General features: G+C 40.3%; 1 protein-coding gene and 1 long non-coding RNA gene across 4 annotated transcripts in view; one reads left to right on the forward strand and one right to left on the reverse strand.

Moving 5' to 3' along the window:
• The window catches only part of LOC120102500 (uncharacterized), a 55,463-nt gene extending 50,705 nt beyond the window's left edge, over nucleotides 1-4,758 (reverse strand). The window contains exons 1-2 of the long non-coding RNA XR_005504174.2: nucleotides 3,355-4,758; nucleotides 2,854-2,940 (exon numbers count right to left, since the gene is read on the reverse strand). This is a non-coding gene — a long non-coding RNA (uncharacterized LOC120102500). The remainder of the gene's footprint in view (nucleotides 1-2,853; nucleotides 2,941-3,354) is intronic.
• Nucleotides 1-20,772, forward strand: part of Tafa1 (TAFA chemokine like family member 1) — a 504,481-nt gene that overhangs the window by 405,140 nt on the left and 78,569 nt on the right. The gene's annotated exons all lie outside the window — the stretch shown is intronic.

Raw genomic sequence — 20,772 nt, forward strand, 5'->3', positions numbered from 1 at the left:
CTCATTCATGTGTGTGAGCACATACACACAGGCTATGTATGGTATGTGTGGAGTTCAGAGGTCAATCCCCTTATTCTGTCTTATTAGACACAGTACTTTTCTTTCTATTGTTTACTGAATATAGCTAGTATATGAACTTTTGGCATGTGTGTGTGGTGGGGGTTCTCCTGAATCTATTTCTGCCTCCCATCAGATTTCACAATGGAAGTACTGGGATTACAGATGTGTGCTGTTGTACTGAACTTTGTATGGGTTCTAGAGATGCAACCTCAGGTCCTTACACTTGCAAGGCAAGTGATTTACACACATACCCCTATCCTCTTTTGCGTATTATTACCCTCATCTTCCTGATGATAAAACTGAGTACAAAATGAGACAGAACTTTTCTAAGATGACAAAGTCACCATATGGTAGAAGCAGACTTTAACCTCAGCAATTGGAAAGTAATACCCACACAGGATAAGTGTTGCATTTATTCCCATGGAGACCAATGGGAACTTTCAGTGGCACTTGAGAAGCTTGTGAAGCCTGCAGAGAGGTTCACACTCTGCAGCATGATATTCTCTTGGAACCATGGCCTTCTCCCCTGTAATCAGGGAAGAAAACAATGGTGCTTTAATAAATCAATTAATAAATCACTGCTGTGATGAAACACCATGACCAAAGCAACTTGGGGAGAAAAGGGTTTATTTCATTCACATTTCCATATAACAATAGTTCATCATCAAAAGCAGCGGGAACAGGAAATCAAGCAGGGCAGGAACCTAGAGGCAGGAATTAAGGCAGAGGCCATAGAGGAATGCTGATTACTGCCTTCTCATAGCTCGTTCATTCTGTTCTCTTATAGAACCCAGGACTACCAACCACAATGGGTGGGACCCTTCCTATAAATCAATAATTAAGAAAATATCCCACAGGTTTGCCTATAACCCATTCTTCTGGAGGCATCGCATCCTCCTATACATTCAGCATGTGTTAGACCCTGAAAACTGTGAATAAAAAAGAAAATCACAAAGATTTTTGACAGGTGTGGTACAGCCCATTTGTCACAGTGATTGGGAGGCTGAGGGAGTAGGACCAGGAATCTAAGGCCAACCTGGCCTACATAATGAGACTTCATCTTGAAATTTTGGAAAATGAGAAAAAAATTAAAAAGTAAATATGTTTTCTCCTAGCTATTGTCTTGTTGAAAACAACAGATGGTTGGAACATTCTCTTAGCTACTACAAGGAACTGCATGTACTTAGATTCCACCAAAGAATCTAGCAGACCCCACCCTTTACCATTTGTTTATCCTACACGAAGATCGTCAGGTAATTCATGCCCTTCTTTGCCGTCATATGTCAAGGATTTTTAAAAATCCATTTTAATGCAAACAAAAGACATTGGTTTTTAACTAATACAGAGAAGGAAAGTGTGAAGGGCCAGAATGGCGTCAGTCAGTTTGGTCCATGTTCTGACATCTAGTGAACTGCTATGTTCCAATTCTACTGACGAAATATCAGAGTACTAATCGGGGGAAAGGAAGCGCCTCCCAGACAACATCCTAGCAACAGAGCTTCTTGGCTGTGAACCATTTCATTGTACATACCCACAAAATCTAGGGTAAGAGTCCAAGGTTCCTGAGCTGTTGCCCGTGCAAGTAAGAACATTTGAGATTGATTCCCCAGAACCCATAGTAAAAGCTAAGTATGATGAGATATGCTTGGAACCCCAGCATTGAAAAGGCAAATATAGACAGGGATCTGGGGCCCAATTGATAGGCAACCTAGCCAAATGGGCATGCTCCATGCCAAATGAAGAGACTCTCTTCAAACAAACAAACAAACAAACAAACAAACAAATGGTGAATTGCACCTGAGGGACAACACCGTGATTCTCATTCTTCCTAATTCTTGGACTTATGCATGTACATGAATACACACACACACACACACACACACACACAGAGTGAAAAAGAGACAGAGACAGAGAGACATAAAGACAGACAGAGATGGAGACAGAGACAGAAACAGAGGAGGAGAGAGGGACTATTCCAAAGGTCTTGTGAAAACTTCTTTGGTGTCAGGGATCACTAAGGTAAGGAGAGAGTTGAGGTCTGGGATAACATCTTAACCAGGTAGAGAGAGTCACACTATGAGAACTGAAGAGCTCATTGACTCTCTACCAGACTACACATTAGAATCACCTAAGGAGGGTCCTAAAATCACCCCTGTCTTGTTCTTCCCCTTAGGTGTTGTTTGTTTACAATCGTTGCCCCACATTGGCATAGGGTCCTCATTCATAGAACTAGGTTTCTAAAGGGTGCTCTCTTAGAAGAATGAATTGTGCCAACATGGGATCTGGACATTTTAAAATTCTTTTCGATAGCACTAATGTAAGAATATGGAATAACTAAAGGTTTAGAGGTAGGGAGTATAGAAACATGGGTTGGGCCTACACACCTTTAAGAAGCAGAGTTATCTTATATTTTAAAGTTTTCATCTATAAATATTTCATAAAACATTAAAAGTAATGTGAAAGAACACTTCCCCTGCCCTGGTGGCTCATGTTTTCAATTCCAGCATAAGGAGGCAGAGACAGGCGAAACTATGAGTTTGAGGCCAGCCTGACCTGCTTGGTGAATTCCAGGCTTGTAAGAACTGTCCACTAAAACCATGTATAAAAAAGTATAGTATTTTCAGAATATGGTATAAATACTAAATCCAGCTTCAACCTGAGTCTTCTCACTTGTAAATTGAGAGTAATAACACAGCCTGTGCAATGTGATCAATGGAAGGATTAATAACTTAACACATGTGGCAGTTTACAAATTCCTGCCCTGTGCTTCACAAATGTAGCTGTTGTCCTTACCCTGGATGAAGGCGACAGCAGAATCAGGACAGAAGGGACAGGAATCACAGGGCTCATTTCAAAGACACATATCAGTTTGGCTGGAGCCTGGGGGAGTAATAGAGAAAAAAATTTACAAAGGCATGTTGGGGCCAAATTGCTTTCTTGAGCTCCAGGCTCATACTTAAATTTCAGCAAATGTTCATTAATTGGTCATCTAATAACACAGTCCCCAAGCAGGTGAAGCAAACCAGATGTGTATTATACAAAACCGAATTAAATGAGTGGACTGCTCAGAGTTTATTCCAAAACTTAGACTCTGAAATAAACTTAACACAAATGTGAAACTGACAGATGTCTGTGTGAAAACTTGAAATTAAATCAGAGAGCTTTAAAACTGAGAAAAGAAACAGCAGTATCATTAGGTCTTGGTACTCTGGGGGGCAGAGATGCCTCTCTGCGATGCCTTGCATCCTCTTAGCAGCCAGAGTCAGCTTCCAGCTCGTCAAGGTGTCTGCTTACTTTGTTAGGAAATCACACACGATGTTTCAAATTGTTCTTCTTCCTTTCACGCTTCTTTCATAAATATCCCAAACGGATTAGAAGTCCCTGTACAAAGGAAAGGGGAATACAGTGTAGATAAGTAAGAAATCAGGGTGCAGAGGAACAGGAGCAGTGAGCTCTGCTGAAAGTCTTAGGAAAGCCAACATACCTAGAGGAGGCTGTAGGAGGCCTGTGTAAGCCTACAGCACGAAGATTCCATGCTAAAGCCTGCCAACAGACAGTGGTGAGTGGAAATAAGATTTATGGCAGCCATGAGAGTGTTCCAAGATTAACCCAGACAGCTGATTGAGAAAGGAACAGCTGTTTCTGGTAGAGGACTAGTCAGAGCTAGAGTTCTGAGTATGGGAAAAGCCCGTACTGATTGTATCAGTTAGATTTCCAGCTGCCATGACAAAAGCACCTTAAGGATAATTAAGAGCGAGGTTGCTGTACCTTACGGCAGGTAAAGCCATGCTGGCTGGAGTTTGAGGAAGCTGGTCCCACTGCACCCGGTCAGGAAGCTCAGGGAGAAACAAGTGCTGTAGCTCAGTTCACGGTCTCCTTTTTATTTAGTCTGGAATGGTACCCATGGCATAATACCATCTGCATTCAGGATCCATCTTCCTATCTTATTTAACACAATCTAGAAACTCTCTCTGAGACATCCCAAGAGGTTCGTCTCCTGGGTGATTTCAAATCCTGTCGATCGACAATCAGGGTTCACCGTCACACTGTGTGAGCAGCATTACTCCCATCTCTGCCCAGGACCACAGTGTGGCTGTGCATCTTCCTAGAGGCATGTGGGAAGTGACCACTAGATTTCCCATCACTTTCTCAAATCATTATCTGGTGGGGACCAAGCCTCAAGCTGTGGCGAATATTTCACATCTAGACAAGTTCATGTTTCACTGCTGAAAGGTCCTACCTCATTACAAAGGCCTTAAAAATAAGCAGATTTTTTTTTCGGTTGTTGTTGTTCTGGTTTAGTGGTGGTGCTGTGTGTGTGTGTGTGTGTGTGTGTGTGTGTGTGTGTGTGTGTGTGTGTGTGTGGTGTCCTCTATTATGAAATAAGAGCATTCTGCTCTGGGCAGCACTGTTTGTCTTTTCTACAGCTTTTCTCTCCAGCCAGCAGCATCTATATTAACCCTGCTCACAAACAGAACATAGTCTCCATGTCCTTACAAAGGAGCAACCCAAAAGCTTAATCTGTGGTTGTCCAAAGCTCCCTGTCTAAAATGTCCAGGGTGTAAGAGTCAGATGTAGGGTGACACTTCCTCATAGCTGGTATGCCTTAATAACCGAAATCTTAGGTATATTCTTACCCAGTCCCCACACATCAAATTCATAAGAGCAGGGAAGGAAGGAAGTACAATGAGTAAACAAAACAAACGCATGAAAACCACCTTCAGAGAGAGAAGAAAGGGAAAGAGTGGCTGGCATTCCCCACGGATGTGTAATCCTACCCAGTGGGCACTGCGCTGTTACCTGCCCTGGTTGCTTGCCGAAAAGCATGCTCTGGTCCATCATGCCTCTATGATACTAATTCTGCCTTTAGGTGGTTTTCTCATCCTTATCTTCCTGTGACATGTGTTATTTGTATTTGCATAATATTATTGCCTGAGAGCAGTCGAGTGACTTCACCTAATGGTAGGAAGCCTGGGAAATGGAGCCTTTGGCTGGGCTTTCCATGACAAAAGTAGATCATGGAAGGGAGAGCATCTGTGGGCAGGGCTGAACATTGTAATGTAACTTCCCAGCAATAATTTCAGCAATATACACATGCATATGAAAAGCCGGGACTCTTAGCTTTTCCTTTAACTTGATGGAGACGGGACTCTCTTCTTTTGCCAGTTCTAATCTCTGTAATGTCAGGCACTATTCTGCCTGCTCTGACCACCACAGGCTCTTAGATGTAAAATATCGAGAGCAGAATTTTACTCCATAGGCTGAGTTTATCTGATTTACCAACAGAGGTCAAATAATCAAAGAAAGAGTGGAACCTTATTTTGATGTCTGTAGCTCTTATTTATGTTTGGTTCTTGTTATAACCGAAGGATATGACACCTAAGACTCCCAGAGCTGATGTTTGCACTTCTGAGGCAGACCACAATTCATAAGCCATAAACTTGGAGAGCCACTAACTGACTTACTGTAACATCTGCTTAACAGATTTTATATGTAGTGCCATTTCCATTTCTGCCATTTTTTAGTTTTCGATTTTGAGAATGTCAAATGCTTCAATACAGTTGGAGGAAAAAACTTCTGATTCTGAACTCTGCGATCCAGAAATGCAGAGCTATGAGGCTGTGCATCCTTCTAGAAGTCAGCACTGAGGGAGTGTCTGCCTTGTGAGGTGACTGTCTCAGTCAGTCAATAAATGAACAAGTGCTCTATACCATGAAGTATAAGCAAACTGATTTTCTCTGAAGAATTCTCCATAGATACTTTATATTGAGAAAACGTGTAAATACTGATGCTCATACAATCATTGAAACTAACACTGAACACAGTAGCCTCTGATAACACTCGCCACAATAGCCTCTGGAACGTGTTCTCTCTGTCAATTGAGTACAAGGAAGTTCTCCATTTGGATCACAGTCATGGTCTCTTGACCCAACCTAATGACCTTCAAAATTATATGCATCAGAATTTCCCAGAAGGCTGCTTAAAATACACCTCACACAGGAATTTGGAAATTATAGCCTGCATACTCAATTGTTCTACTGCATATATATATATATGCAGTATATATGAATATATATGTATATATGTATATATATGTATATATATGTAATGTACATAGAGCATACATGTAATATATGTATACAGTTTTATTAGTACCCAGCTACACTCATTTATTTATGCATTTCTATGTCTTCTGCACTAAGTTTCTCTCTCTCTCTCTCTCTCTCTCTCTCTCTCACACACACACACACACACACACACACACGAACAAATAGTTACAACAAAGGTCATGAGCCTGGAAAGTCAAAAATAATGTTTGCTTCTGTAGGAAATGTTTGTAGAAAATTTCTGGCTAATGAAAAGAGACCTGGGTAAAGAGAAGAGAAAGGTCCAGCCTCTCTCCTCTCCTCTGATCCTCCTGTATAGGTCCTTTATTGTCTTGAATTGGGGATCCTCTAAAAGCCCATAAGGGGTACATTTAATTATAAGGACAAATCATTTATATATGCCTGTCACTAAAGTCTGAAAATGAAAGGGAATTGAATTATACACTTCAGTACCCAATGTCTACTCTACAGAGAGAAAACTTATGTCCAAAAAAGAATCCCACAGTCAGCTTTCATGGCAACCCAATCCCTCCTGGAAACAGTGGCTAACCTTTCTCTTAGGTGGCAGAGGCTCCCTCCATCAGTGTGATGAATGGTTCACTGTCATGTCCTGTTAATTAGACACACATGTTCATTTGCATCTGAAGTACAATGAGTAGCACCATGTGTCTGTTACACAGAACCCAATAATCTGAATACAATTGTTCCCTAATGAGGTTGTCTGGAGTGGAATGAAGCAGTCAGCAGGGAGAGCTCCATATCACTCTGCTGGCTTTTTAGCTTTGTAACAAAGATTTAGCACAGGGGGCATCAATTATCTGTCTGTGGCATTCTGTGTCTGTGTGACAGCAAAGGTTGAAGAATCAGCTTCTCTTTGGTGTGCTGCATCATTTTCTGTGTCTAGAAGATGTGTTAAAAGGATGTGTATGGCACTAGGATAGTACAACATAGTTAAAAGGTGATTCGAAGCAAGGTAACCAGTGGATGTTTGTTTTAATTGCAGCATTTAATTTTCTCAGCTCCAACACTCATTATAGCACCATTGTAAGATTAGTGGTAGCATTCTGTTTTCTGGTAAGAGACTCTGATATTTAGAATGTTAAAGGACTGGATGAAGTCCATTCTGCCAGGTGACTGACAACATGGGGTGATGTTTCCCTCTGCCCACTGTCAAGTCCCTCTCCTATAATCTCTAGACACGTCACTAGTTCCAGTCTTTAAAAAAACATGCTTGCCTCTTTTTCTATAAACATTGCTTCCCACACTCTAATTTCTGTATGACATTTAATGAGCCAAAAGTTTCAGAAGTATAGACATGATGTAGGTAAGTATAGATGAAGACTGAAAAGTTTTAAAGCATTTGCAAGTTTCCATAGAGGAGTATAACTCCAGAATCATAGAGAAGCATTCCCAAGCCCATGAACTGAATAATGCCCATAATTTACTATTCAATAATCTCTATCACTAATCAACTCTAAGCATTTGTTAATGGTTGTGGTGCTGTGTGTTGTAGCTTCTGAAGCCATTTTCTGCCTTAAGGATGACAAGCACCGTAGATAATAATCGTGAGGATGAGAACAGACATGACTTGCCAGCTAGAACCCTACACACTTTAAGTATATTCACTTGGCCCATCCCATAACCATCTTTTATGCCAAAGGAGAGAGCAAAGGCCCTGGGGTTAAATTAAGTGCTTGACTCAAAGCCCCATGTCACGTTACTAAGAAGCACAACAGAATAAAGAACCAGGGGAGCCTCTGCTAAATGTGGAAGGGGTGGGACATTCTTCCATGGATAGCAGAGGGTACATAATAGACGTCTCCACCACTGTATGCATCTCCTGGAGAGGAAATCAAGTAAGGAGCAAGTCTCTAGACTTCTTCATCTGCTTTGTGCCTTAAAGCCCAAGCCAAGTGATATAAGGCTCCAAACCCTTTCTTAGGACCATGCTTCTTAAAGTTTCAAGAAATACACAGGCAACTAGGACAATAAATAATATTGAAATGCAGTTCTAGAAACATTTTACTTGTTTATTTGTGAGTCGGATCAGTGTGTGCTTCATGGAGTAACCAGCGAAATCTACTCTTGCGTCTCACAATAGTGGTAGGTTTTACATAACGAAGAACAGCGACAATATTTCAGTGAATCCAGCTTGTCTGTGGAATTCTATGAAAACCTCTGAGGTTTCTCCATGAGCCAGCCATAGCTACTGTGGAATCTGGTGTGCTAATGCTATCTAACACAGTTTGAATGGGGCTGTAAGTTAGAGTTAGAAGTCAATGAGAAGAAATGCACTATATTTTACTTTCAAAAGAACTAGATCATGCTAAACATGGCTTCCATGTTGCCAAAGGAAAGCTACATAGTAAGTTGAAAAGAGAAGTCTCCACAGCTTTGTACTTACATTGTCTAAATGAAACCGCCCAGAAAAATCTGTGAGCTCTTCTTCATCCTTAGAGAACTTGAAGAGGATTAGGTAAATAGTCACAGGTCAGTATGAGACAAGCTACCTGCTACTTCCTTTTGATCGAGATGTTTAAAGCACACTCTTGTTTCTCAGCTGCTCAGTGTGTGTCCACTCTAGAGTGACTTTCATGCTAGGGAACAAGAATAAAGAGATAGGCCTTTACTGGCAAGGAAGTCAAATTTACTGTGAGAAGCCAACAGCCCATCTCCATTATTAAAGAAAGAACAAAGATGGCGAGAGGGAGGAGTGGGTTCTTGTAGGGAATGATCCACAAAGCCACAAGATAGTAACGAAAGAAAGAGATATTGGTGGTCCATTTATGAGAATATTATAAAAACACTAAAGAAGTAAGCTGTGGACTTAGGCATATAGGAAATGGCACCCCATTTTTACTAGAAGACCAGGTGATAGAGAAGAAGCCGAAGTGATTGTTTTGTTTTGTTTTGACAATAGAAAGGAGATGGAGTGGACAGACTCTGAAAGGTCTTACCATTCATGTTTACAATATTCAACAATATTTCATAGGAGAGAGACACATTTTTAATACATTTAGATGTTTATCATTTATGTTTTATAATAGAATCAAAAGTTGAACTTGTGCAAAAAATCTTGCTTACATGTATGTTTGGCAACTATATTAACTCCTCTCATATGTAAATCATCAGAAAATATCTCCCCCTTCAATAAAACTAGTAACCGAACCGTCTTGGCAGAGGCTATCCACTGGCCATAACGAGGTAATGATGTCTGATTGAGCACATAGTTTTCTGGAGACCAGGCTTCCTCTATTTTCCATTTCTTTACCAACACAGAGCCCCATCGTTATAACCGTTTGTTATCAGAGTTATAGAACATTTTTGTATGGTACATAACAACTCTTAGTACTCCAAATTAGGCCAAAGGTGGGAAAATGAAATCCCAAAAGTTCCATGTGTTTTAGAAAAATAGAAGACACCATGTTTACTTTCTTACTGATGAGGACTCTAGCTACTCATGATTCTTTTGCATTGAGGCTAAGAGAGGCAGGAGGAGTCCCCTGCTTCCTAGTTTGTTCTTGGAGGCTGCTACCATGGGTATTAAGGAAGAAAAGGCAGATTTGTAGTAAGGAAGATGCTATCCTTTGGGAAAATGTGTGGAATAGGAAGTAAACTCAGGATAATTTTTATCCTGTTATCAATGTTAAATAGAATGTTGAGGATTTGAGTCCCAAACCTGCAGATGTGTCAGGGTTAAAGGTTTGTGATTAAATAAACAGCTTTAGGCAATTGGCAGGCAAGGTCTTGGGAATGAATCCCACCTCTCAGTGAGCCTGAAGTTTATGACGCCTTGTAGACAGATGTCTACACAAAAGCACACTAGGCCAAGAAATAACAAGTAACAAAATAAGAATGAAGGGAATCCAGATGTTTAGGTAGTGTGAAAGACAAATGAATACATTTTTAAGAAGCAGTAAGTATGGTTAAGTGATAGAGAATGTAAGGCCCGCTCTTTGGAAACTTGAACTCTCTGTTTGGTATTAAGTACTTTCAGTGGAATTATAGGATATAGCTTGGATCCTAAGCCCTATATATTTTCACTCCATTAAAACAACAATCTGGGTGTGCCCGAAAAGTCTGGTCAGTCCTGTCTGAATCTGTCCCAACACCTAAGCTTAGTATCAGTTGCATATCCTGTGTGCCGGCCCAGTCTGGCCAGCTTGCCCTACCTTAGTCTGCTTGCACTACACCCAACTGCCAGTCCTTATATGAGGCATCCATCCTGTGCCCAGATCCAATTTGAAAAGTGTAACTCTTACTCCTCATCAAAGAAGCCTCTTTATATAACAGACAGGGACCATTCCAGGAAAGCCCAGCTGCTAAGAACAACTGACTATGGGGTACCCAGCCCCAGCAGATACATTTACAATCCGAGTCCAGAATCTATGGATAAGGCTCCGGTAACCTCAAGGAAGAAAGGACAGAAAGATTGTAAGAATGCAGAAGACCAATATGCCTGCTGTGAGATTGTGTCTTCTATATATGCCAGGTAAATTGCATTTAGGAAAGTACGATGATCCAGCTACCTTAACAAGACCAAACAACACCAGTGGGCATGCCAATGTGAATAGAAGAAATTTCGCAAAGCCCCACACTAGATGAAGAGTTACAAGTAATCATTGGCTACCAAGAAAAGGAGCATCATGCTTTTGTTTATCCAGTCTCATGTGATCAACCCTGAAGACATGCAGATATATACATATGAACAATAGCACATATATGAACTAAGTAAACTCAGTTCCAGGGGATCTAAGCACTGTAATGCATGCATTGTATTCATACACATACAGGATAAACACTCATACACATAAAATAAAAAAGAAGTATTTTAAAAAGTGCTTAGATACAATAGGTAGCCTAAGATTAGGAATAATATGTTTTATGATAAAAAGACAGGTTCAGTGGAATTTTTTTTCTTTTTTTCGGAGCTGGGGACCGAACCCAGGGCCTTGAGCTTGCTAGGCAAGCGCTCTATCACTGAGCTAAATCCCCAACCCCTAGGTTCAGTGGAATTTTACTACCAAGATTCTTCTAGACACACATGGTGTTTACAGAGAGGACATCTGAGTGATGGATGATCTGGTGGTTCCTTCCCAAAATGCACACAAGGACCCATGAACAGGATGAAGGGGCCAAAGATGGTGAAGGTCCGAAGATTCTTGAGAGATTTAAGGATATAGTCAGAAAACTTGTAACTTTAAGGAGTGTAGTAACCTCTCTTATCTACTGTTAATGAAGCACAACATCTATTCTAGTCCTTACTCAACCATAAAAGGCATTTTAAACTCGAAATTCTTATTTAGCCCCAAAACATATCTACTTAACACTAAGAAAGTATCTCACAGTTCATGTTGAGCATGAATGGCACCCATGAATACTGTGCCAGGACCAAAACTTGGGGTCAGTATGCTCTGGTCAAAGAGGACCTTTTTGTCTTGCATCAGGGAGACATTCCCAGGCATGTGTGAAATTGATAGTAAATCATTCGTGTTGTTTTCTGGATATTGGACATGCTCATTTAACATATTTAATGTGTTCCTGACATTTACAAAGTGTCTAGCAAGCTTCGGACAATCATTATTTGAAGCATTTTATTGAAAGTACCCCTGAGTAGTTCCTAAACACTGCATTCTGTTTCAATCGATGCTGGAGATCCCTGAAGAGGGAATTGTAAATGTTGAATACTGTAGCTGTCAATCATGAGCTCACATATTCCTTGTTTGAATGATGATATATTTTCATCTGAAACAGTACACATATCTAGCTGCTCGTTTCTTTTCCTCCGGCTGCTATGGCAGTACTCTATTTCACTAAGACTGGGAGAGAAATGGATTAATCTCTAGAGACAAGAGCCTTTGCTGACCTTGAACACTAGCAGACTCAAGGCTTTTGAGTTCTTTGAAGAATGATGGGGTTTGAGTGGGTCAGATGTAGTGTCCCAAACACTCTGTCTTGACAAAGGACCCATTGCAGAGTCCTTTACCATTCTGCAATTTGTGCTGGGGATTGACAGGCCCTCCATTAGGATGGGAGACTGTGTGCAGTCTGAAAATGCAGCACGTTTCAGAAATGTCAGGAGGGATGCACATTAGAATGGCAACTCCTCTCGGCGCCACACAGTCGCTCTCTTTCTCCGCTCAACATGCAAACTGTAACTCAGTTCTTGGCAACTCTGGTGCATTCCATATCCACGGGAGAAGAATGAGCCTGAGCCAGCAGGTGAGTGGGGTGTGGAATGGCAACAGACATGGTAGGTGCAGAATGCAAATATGAGTCTCGTGGTCATTAATTCCATTTGATCAAGTAACTGTGAAGAATGTCAATTCTATCTAATGAGGATATGTGCAGCAAAGCCATTTGGCAATGGGCAACAGACTTTGTGTAAGCATCTGGCATAGGAATAATTTGACAAACAGCAATATGCCGGATTTGTGCTAGATAATTTTTAAGGAATTATTTGTCAGGCTTTATACTCATTCCTGGGATGTTGATCACTAACATCATGATTCACCTGACAGTTAACTCTAAGGGCGCTGTTGTGACTTAAGCATTACCATATCCCCAGACCTCCATGACATACTCTGTATTGAAAGAAACACTAGTGGCTGTCTGTAACCTCTTGCCTTGGCATCCTGGAACTTCACTTTTGGGAATTGCTAGATAAATAATGTCTTAAGCTGTAATGAGACTGTAATGAGAAATGAATTCTTCACACATCGCTTGAAAGGACATCCATTGGCCAGCATTCTCCACCAATAGGACTCCACTGTAAATGTAGGGTACAGTGGCAAAGAAACAGTAACTTCAAAACATGTGACGCTAGTCAGCTAGCGTGCTGACTAGTCAGCTGAAGAATTAAACAAGAATGGGGGCAGCTCTGTAAGACTATCCCACTCTCTCTGTAAGAAACAAAACCAATACATATCATCTCTGTCTTTAAACGTTACCTGTTCTACCCATACATGCACTTGTCTGTACTGTCACCTGGTTCTAAACATCTTGATCCCTCGACTCGCCCGCCCTCAGTTGTTCCGAGTGATCTTAATATCTTTCTTGCTGTCTTTGATCTCAAGGTCAGCTATTTCAAACATTCTTATTGCTGAGCCTTGATCTCTGAAGACAGCAGCTATGTCCGTTCACTACATTCCCTTGTTGAAGCCCAGCCATAGATTAATAGAGACACTGAAACCATTTTCTGAGCTTCTACAAGGATTTGGGGGTCTTGAGCATTTTGGGACTTATGAAAACTACTTCATCCATTCTTGCCTGTGCTCAGTGACAGTGCTTTGGTGGTGATGGTGCTAGTCCAAAGCAGCTGCTATTTCAGATGCTGCTTTGCTTCTTACCTCCCCATGACTACCCCTATGTACAGCTTCAGTAGAGCTCACAAGGAATTACTAAGATCTTATTATCCAGACGCTGAGAAAGCAGCATTGAGAATTCAAGAAGTCAAGGCCAACCTAGGCTATTTGGTGAGATTTCTGTATGAAAATGACAGAGAGTGATGGGGGAGGGAAGGGACAGACAGGCAGAGTCAGAAACAGACAGAGACATGGAAAGAGAAAGACAGAGAAAGAGGGAGGGAGGGAGAGAAACACACACATGTGCACAGGCACACACACTGCACTAGCTTACAAATAAATGAGACACAAATTATAGTTATTTTATTTGGCTTTGACAATTACTGGGGGGGGGGGTTTAACCCCTAATCTACTCTTCCAACTGCTGACCTGGCTACCTTCCCAGTGGTGAACCTCAGATGCTTTCTGTTTCTTCTGGCCAGGTGCTCTTGACCATCTCCCCTCACTGTGGCTCTGCTCCTCTCCTCTCCACTCCTCTCCTCTCCTCTCTAGTTCTTCCTCCTTCTTCCTTGATCTCTCCTAACTCCTCTCCCTTCTCCACCCACAACTAGGTAACTCACCCCCTCCCCCACCCACAAACATACACACCTCTAATCCCTCTAGCAGTTGGCTATAGCCAGTTTTATTTTACTACTAGTTTTAAATCAAGGAACGTGGTTTGCAACAAAAGTTTGTAAAGGTGAGAACTCACTCAGAGGCCTAGACCTTTAGGTACAGAATTTAACATTACGGTGCATAGGGACAGACCACACCTCAACAAAGAGAGTTTACCTAAAAGCTATAGCCCTTGTGCTGACTCCAGATTCAGAAGGCAGAGATGAAAGCTGGGAATCTATAACTGTTTTCTTTGTATTCATTTATTTTTAATTGACAAAAGTTACCCATATTTATCATCTACAACATGCTGTTTAGAAATATGTATCTGTGGTAGAATGGTTAAATGAAGCTAATTAACCTCACAAATTTAATGATTTGGAGGAGGTGCAAAAGCAACTGATTAATGATTTTTAAGAATGCAATATATTCTTATTAACACAGTTGCCATATTGTAAAATAGATCTCTTCAACTTATTCTTTGAATCTCAGGATATTATGCATACTCTGATTACATTGCCACCTGGCCTATGGTAACCACCATTCTGCTTCCATATCTACATATTTATGACTGTTTTAGAATGCACATAAAAGTGAGACACAAAATCCTACTTTTTTGTTAACATTTTAGGTAGTTCTGATGGTGTTGTTCCAGGGACCATGCTTCTGAACGGTTTACCCTGTTCCCTGTGGATTGAGAGAGGCAGACAAAAAACATTTAACCATATGGTCTTGTTGTACTACTACAGGATATGTTATGAATTAGAATATGTACAATTGATAAGCCAAAACTATAGCTTGTTTTTCCAAAATCTACTTACTGGTCCAGTGTTGTGCAATCTCTAAAAGGACTTGGGAAAGTTAAATCATCTCCCAGAAGCAATTAGTTCAGGACTAGAGGATGTAGCTCAGTAGTATGGCACTTATCCAGCAAACATGTAATCATCATTTCTACCCCAGTATCAAAGTAAAAACCATAATAATTCTGCAGCAAACCCAGATTTTTAAATTGCAGCAATCTTATTGCTTATTATAAGTCTTTTAAAATTATTGACCTCATCTTGGTTTAATTTTGATAACTCAGCTCTACCTACAAGCTCATCCATTTCTTTTAGGTTTGCAAATTAAGAGAGATATGTTTTTAGTGTGTCTTTGAGATTTAATTTCTGAATTTCCTTGGTACCTCTGGCAATGTTTCCTCTTCAGCTATAATTACATTGCCGTGCACTCTCTCTCTCCTCCCCCCCCCCCGCCCTTCTGGCTAATTTGACTGAGGATTTGTCCATCTTGTCTTTCTTGAAGAACCAATTATTTGTTTCATTAATACTTTTGTGCTTTTTCTAGAGTTAGAATGCAGGATTCTGACTCTCAGAGGATCTGTAGACTGCAAAAGTAGGTTTATAGACCCTTATAAATAGATAGATAGATAGATAGATAGATACATACATACATACATACATACATACATACATAGATACATAGATAGATACATAGAGTGAGTGAGTGAGTGAGTGAGTGAGTGAGTGAGTGAGTGAGTGAGTCAAGACAACTGATAAAATGTTAGTCTCTGGATGCTTTCCACAATACCCCCCCCCCACAAAAACACCCTGCCATTTGAAAACCACTTTGAAAAGCTCAAGCGACGGTCTTATATGAGTGGAATAGAGATGTTTTCACTTCCTTTCTCTCTTGTATAACCTATTCCTAAAGAATAAGGGCAGCCTAACCATTACTTTATTTTTACATAGTAACATCTTTGAAAATTCCCTGAAAACAGATTTGTTTTCTGGAAGTTTGTGGAGCAACTTCTGGAAGATCAGCTCTTGCAAAGAGAAGGAGCCAGTGATGGTGGGAGAGAAGGGGTAGAGATGGGTGTCCTGCTGAGAAACAGTCACAACCGTGGATAAAGTGGGGACAGCCCTTCTCATAAGCAGTAGGTCAGGACATTCTTCTACCATTTTTGATGGTCATGAGACACAAGTTTTCCCCTAAGCATGGGTATGACTTGACAAAATGAAACTTAGGCTCAGGATCCTTCCCAGTGATCCAGGGCAGGAGCTAGGAACGTAAAGATGTTTCCTAAGGGAAAGCAAGACCATTGCACACACTGCAGGGACAAAGTCTTAGCCTGTGAGCTAGAAAACAACTTTCTTTGAGAAGAAAAGAAGCAGACAGGTTAAGAAAATAAAATTATGTAAAAAAGCATTGGAAATTCTGATTCTGCTTTGATTTTAAGTTCAAAATCTAAGTCTTAGAGAGAAGGAAATAAATTTATGCAAGGACTAAGTCCAAAAGCAAGGAATTTAGATCTTTTGATCTTTTAATGGACAGGGAGAAGTAAGCAATGGCTTCAAACTTGAATCCTTCATTTTTACAAAATACACGTTCTGAGAATTGAGTAAATGTAACTAATCCTGGTTCAAGCACAGAATCAAATGGGACTAGTACTAGTTTTACGGGAGCTGAAGAAATGTATTTGCAGTTGATAGAAAGCATTAGCTCATCTTTGAAATGAGTAATAAGATCGATACGAATAAATCTCATTTCTGTTTTTCCCTAATTCCCCGTTTGCCCATAGAAAACTCTCATTTGAAGATGTTCATGAAATGACATCGTCCCCAGTGAAACAAAGCAATACATAAGAGTCTTTGTGCGGCAGTCACAGATACCTGCAGTTCTGGAAAAACTTAACACAGTCAAGTTCAGGGGTAATGAGTGCAGCAACTTAATTAAGTTTTTCAGTTTGCTTTCCTTTGTCCAGACTGACAGACTAATTGACACCTGCCTTGTTACACAAGCAGGTCAGAAGGGACTCTTTGAGAAATACATCAATTGTCACCTTCTCTGAAAGAGTGGCTTTTTTGTCCACCCCTCACCCAATGAGCATAAGGAATGATCCTAAAAATGGTTTTTTGTTCTTGTTTTGTTTGGTCTCTTCTCTCTATAACAAATGTATCCAGCTGAGAATCCATTTGTGACATTTAGGAGTATATATAAGGGATAAAGTTTATGCTGCCAAATCTCAATATGACAGCTTGTGAAGGGATGTTCTAAGCATCCCCTCCCTTCCCCAAGGTCTGCCGACCCAACTCTTCCATTCCATCATGGGAGGTGTCTCCAAGGATAGCACTTTTTATCTTTCTTCTCAGCATGCAGTCCTTGGGTTGAGCTCCTTGATGAGTAAGGGGACATTTTAAAATACCATCACTCATGTCCAAGGAAAAGACAGACTTTTGGCATAACAAAGAGAAAAGTAGTTGTCCGGGGTACATGATAAGCACCTTACTAGAAATGGTTGAGTTGTATTCTTGGGTATTACATTTGTAAGAATCTGTATCTATCTGTAACATTTGCCTCTTTCTTTCTATATTCAAAACTCCAAAGCTCTCTTTGCTCCTTCCCTGAGTAGAACTAAAAGCAAAATGAATGTTTACCCAGATGTCTTTGATATGAGAAGGCAGGTTCAGAAGTAGCTTCTTGACATGGGTCACTGTCCCCAATCAAACTCCTACCAGGGACTCTGATTGTATACATGGGCTGGTGCCCAATAAAGCACATTCCCAGAATTTGACCAGAAACTGTCCCTTGCTTGTCTGGGGCCCATACCTGCAGAAACACTGTACTAGAAAAAATTTTAAAATATTGATAATAATATCATTTCAACAAATTAAAGAATATTTTAATTAGAAATACATCTCAAATGAAATAGTTCTCTATAGCCTATATAAATAAAAACGAACACCTCCTAGAGTCCAGCACAGGGACAGCCACAAGTACAAATAGCCTAGCTCCAATCCTCTGAAATGATGCCACATTGATATTCTATAAGGTCCATAGAATGATCTATGGTAGCTGTTTTTCTCCTTTGAATGGGTGCATTTATTAAGCACACAGCAAGCAAAAGTGAAAGAAGAGACAACAACTGGCGGACAGAAGCAGCAAAGAGAACACAGAGCATCAACCAATGAGGAGTCTGTGCTCAGCAGCAGAGGTGACTGGAGTAGCCAGGCTGATAGAGCAAGCAAAGGTACTACCATCAAGCTGGAGATTCACAAACATCAGGGAAATCAACCGGAGAGGTTGGGGCTGTCAGCCGGAGTTTCCTACTAAGAAGTCCCGGTTGCTTTCTCTACAGATGAGCGCGCCATTACCTGATCCTCTCTCAGGTCAGTTTATACTGTAGAATAAGCAAGAGCAGTCTGTCTTGGAACTAGCATGCTTTCTAGCTGTTCTCAGTGACACAATGCTTTTAATCCTAAGCCATTCCACCATTTTCCTTTCAGACATGGGATTGGGAGACCAGTCCAGGTTGGAAAGACCTTTGGAATGTACACACTTGGGACTGACGTGCAGGGTTCCTCGCTTTCAGAGCCTGCTTTATCATCTTACACACATCATATTTACCAACATAATGCAGATGACTGTATATATGCAAATCCCATATAATGGTTTCTGGCTTTTCCCATCATCCACTCTGCCCTTGAATGTGCTAAATCACCCAGCTTAGTGGGAATGACTATACAAAGAGCAATTGAAGCTTTGATTGCTGTAGCCCTTCCATAACTACAACCGCCAGGGGTTTTGTGGACACTAGAGTGGTAAACAGAGCACAAGCTTCCAACAACATATCCTCCTAATGTCAGTAGGAATGAAAATGAATTTCAGTTACAGTGATCTGCTCTTAAGATGGAGACAAAAAGCCTTTCTTCCCCTGGCGTGGTTCCTCCTACTATGCTACCCTACAACTCAGCGTCCTTATGTCACTATCTATCTTCACTTTCCTCTGGTTCTCTTTCATGCTCAGCTTTCTGGGTTGCTTTTGGCTGTTCTTTTTTACTTAAGTTTGCACATGAATGAATCTACACAATACATGTGGACATAATCAGAATGAGGCTGGTAGAGGCTGAGAGGATGAAATCCAGGTGAAAAAAAAAAAAAAGCTTGGGAAAACAAAAGCACTTGAGAAGATCCAAACATAGAGAGCAATCCTGATAATGTGTTGTGTATAGACAGTCAAAAGCCAGTGGGGCAGCATCCACTATTAGCCGTTCATACACAGCATATTATCACCTTTGAGGAAAATCAATTGCTCCTATAACAATTAATTATCAGGGCATTGGAAAGAATGTGAAAGCCGGGAACATTTTCTGTGTAGTAACAGTAAATGGTAAATCATTGATAAGACAGAATATATTTTTACTATTATAAGTTACATTTCTGGAGACATTATAAAAATTATGAACAACATGTAAAAATAAGAGAGAACAAAACTTTACATTTTTCTGTAACTTTAAATAATTACAAGTATATATATATATGCATTTAATTTAAAGAAAATAAAAGTTAAGATTAACCAGCATATAACCTATCCTAGGTAGATTTTACAGGAAGAATTGTTTTTGTTACTTATATCTAATTATCATGAGTATTATCTGATGTCTTAAATGAGAAAGCCCATTGGCATGGAGGAAACTGAGAAAGCCTTTGGGACATTCTAATCCACTCATGTTGTATGTTAAATTATTCTTTCCAGAATTAAATCATAACACATGTAGGTTCTCAGTCATTGTCAGGCAAAATGAATGCCCAGAGCACATAAATATTTTTAGCACTCTTTGGGAGGAAAAAAATGTACTTTTTTTCTGATGAATGTGGTTTATAGAGCACTTAGTGAATCCCCAAAACTGACAGGTACTTAAGTAAATACAATTCCAAATCTCCTTTTTCCTACCTAAAAGATCTCTTTTATAAAATGGATTGAATACTTGTGGGCCACTGAAGTCACTCTTTGTCTGTTTTTGGAATACCTGCTCCTTAGTTGCATGATATTGTTATAAACTTAGCTGAAAGGGCATCATAGAATTTTCTAGCACATGGGGTGCATAGATTTCTATCCAGGGTGACGCATTGATCAAGACTGCCAGTAAATTAACAGCAGCAGAACACTATTAAATTTTAAACTTAATTGCCTTCTCCTCTTAATTTCTATGGATACAATCAATAGACGCCAGAGAAAAGTTAAGGGAGTTATTTAGCGAGCATCTGCTTCCTGGAGCATAATGTAAAAACCACTGTTTCACTTCAGGCTTGATCGCATCAACTCGCAGTGTAATACAGTCACTTAGAAGGCTTCTATCCAAAGGTTTCCCTTTACACAGTTTTGATTAGCCCTATTTGTAGACACACAAATGGGAGTTTTATTTTTAAATTAGTTCAGCTTTCTCTCTAGACCTGTCCCTTAACCTTTTCCCAACTGTTGGATTGGATTGCTCTTCTCAATCTTTGTTGCCTCTTAACTCGTTTCACATTTCCATGTTGAACACTGATTTGAATCAGTGTCTTGTATCACAGGCTTTCACAAAAAAATAGAGATCAGTATTCAACATTGAATATACCCAGATACATAGTAAACTCTGCCCACTGATAGTGGGTGTCACACTGAGTGAGGACATACACCTCTTACTTTTCCTTTGCCCTAATTGAGTCACAAGAATCCATTTACCTGAAAACGGTGACTATTACCAGGAAACTGTGCATCTAGCTAAAATCTGGGCAATCAGTTACCACAAAAGAAAACTGGTACACTGGAGAGGGAGGAGGGAAGGCAAGACCACCAACAAGTATATTAAAGCCTGGGACCTGCCAGT

The sequence above is a fragment of the Rattus norvegicus genome, chromosome 4, assembly GCF_036323735.1.
Source record: "Rattus norvegicus strain BN/NHsdMcwi chromosome 4, GRCr8, whole genome shotgun sequence".
Taxonomy (NCBI): Eukaryota; Metazoa; Chordata; class Mammalia; order Rodentia; family Muridae; genus Rattus; species Rattus norvegicus.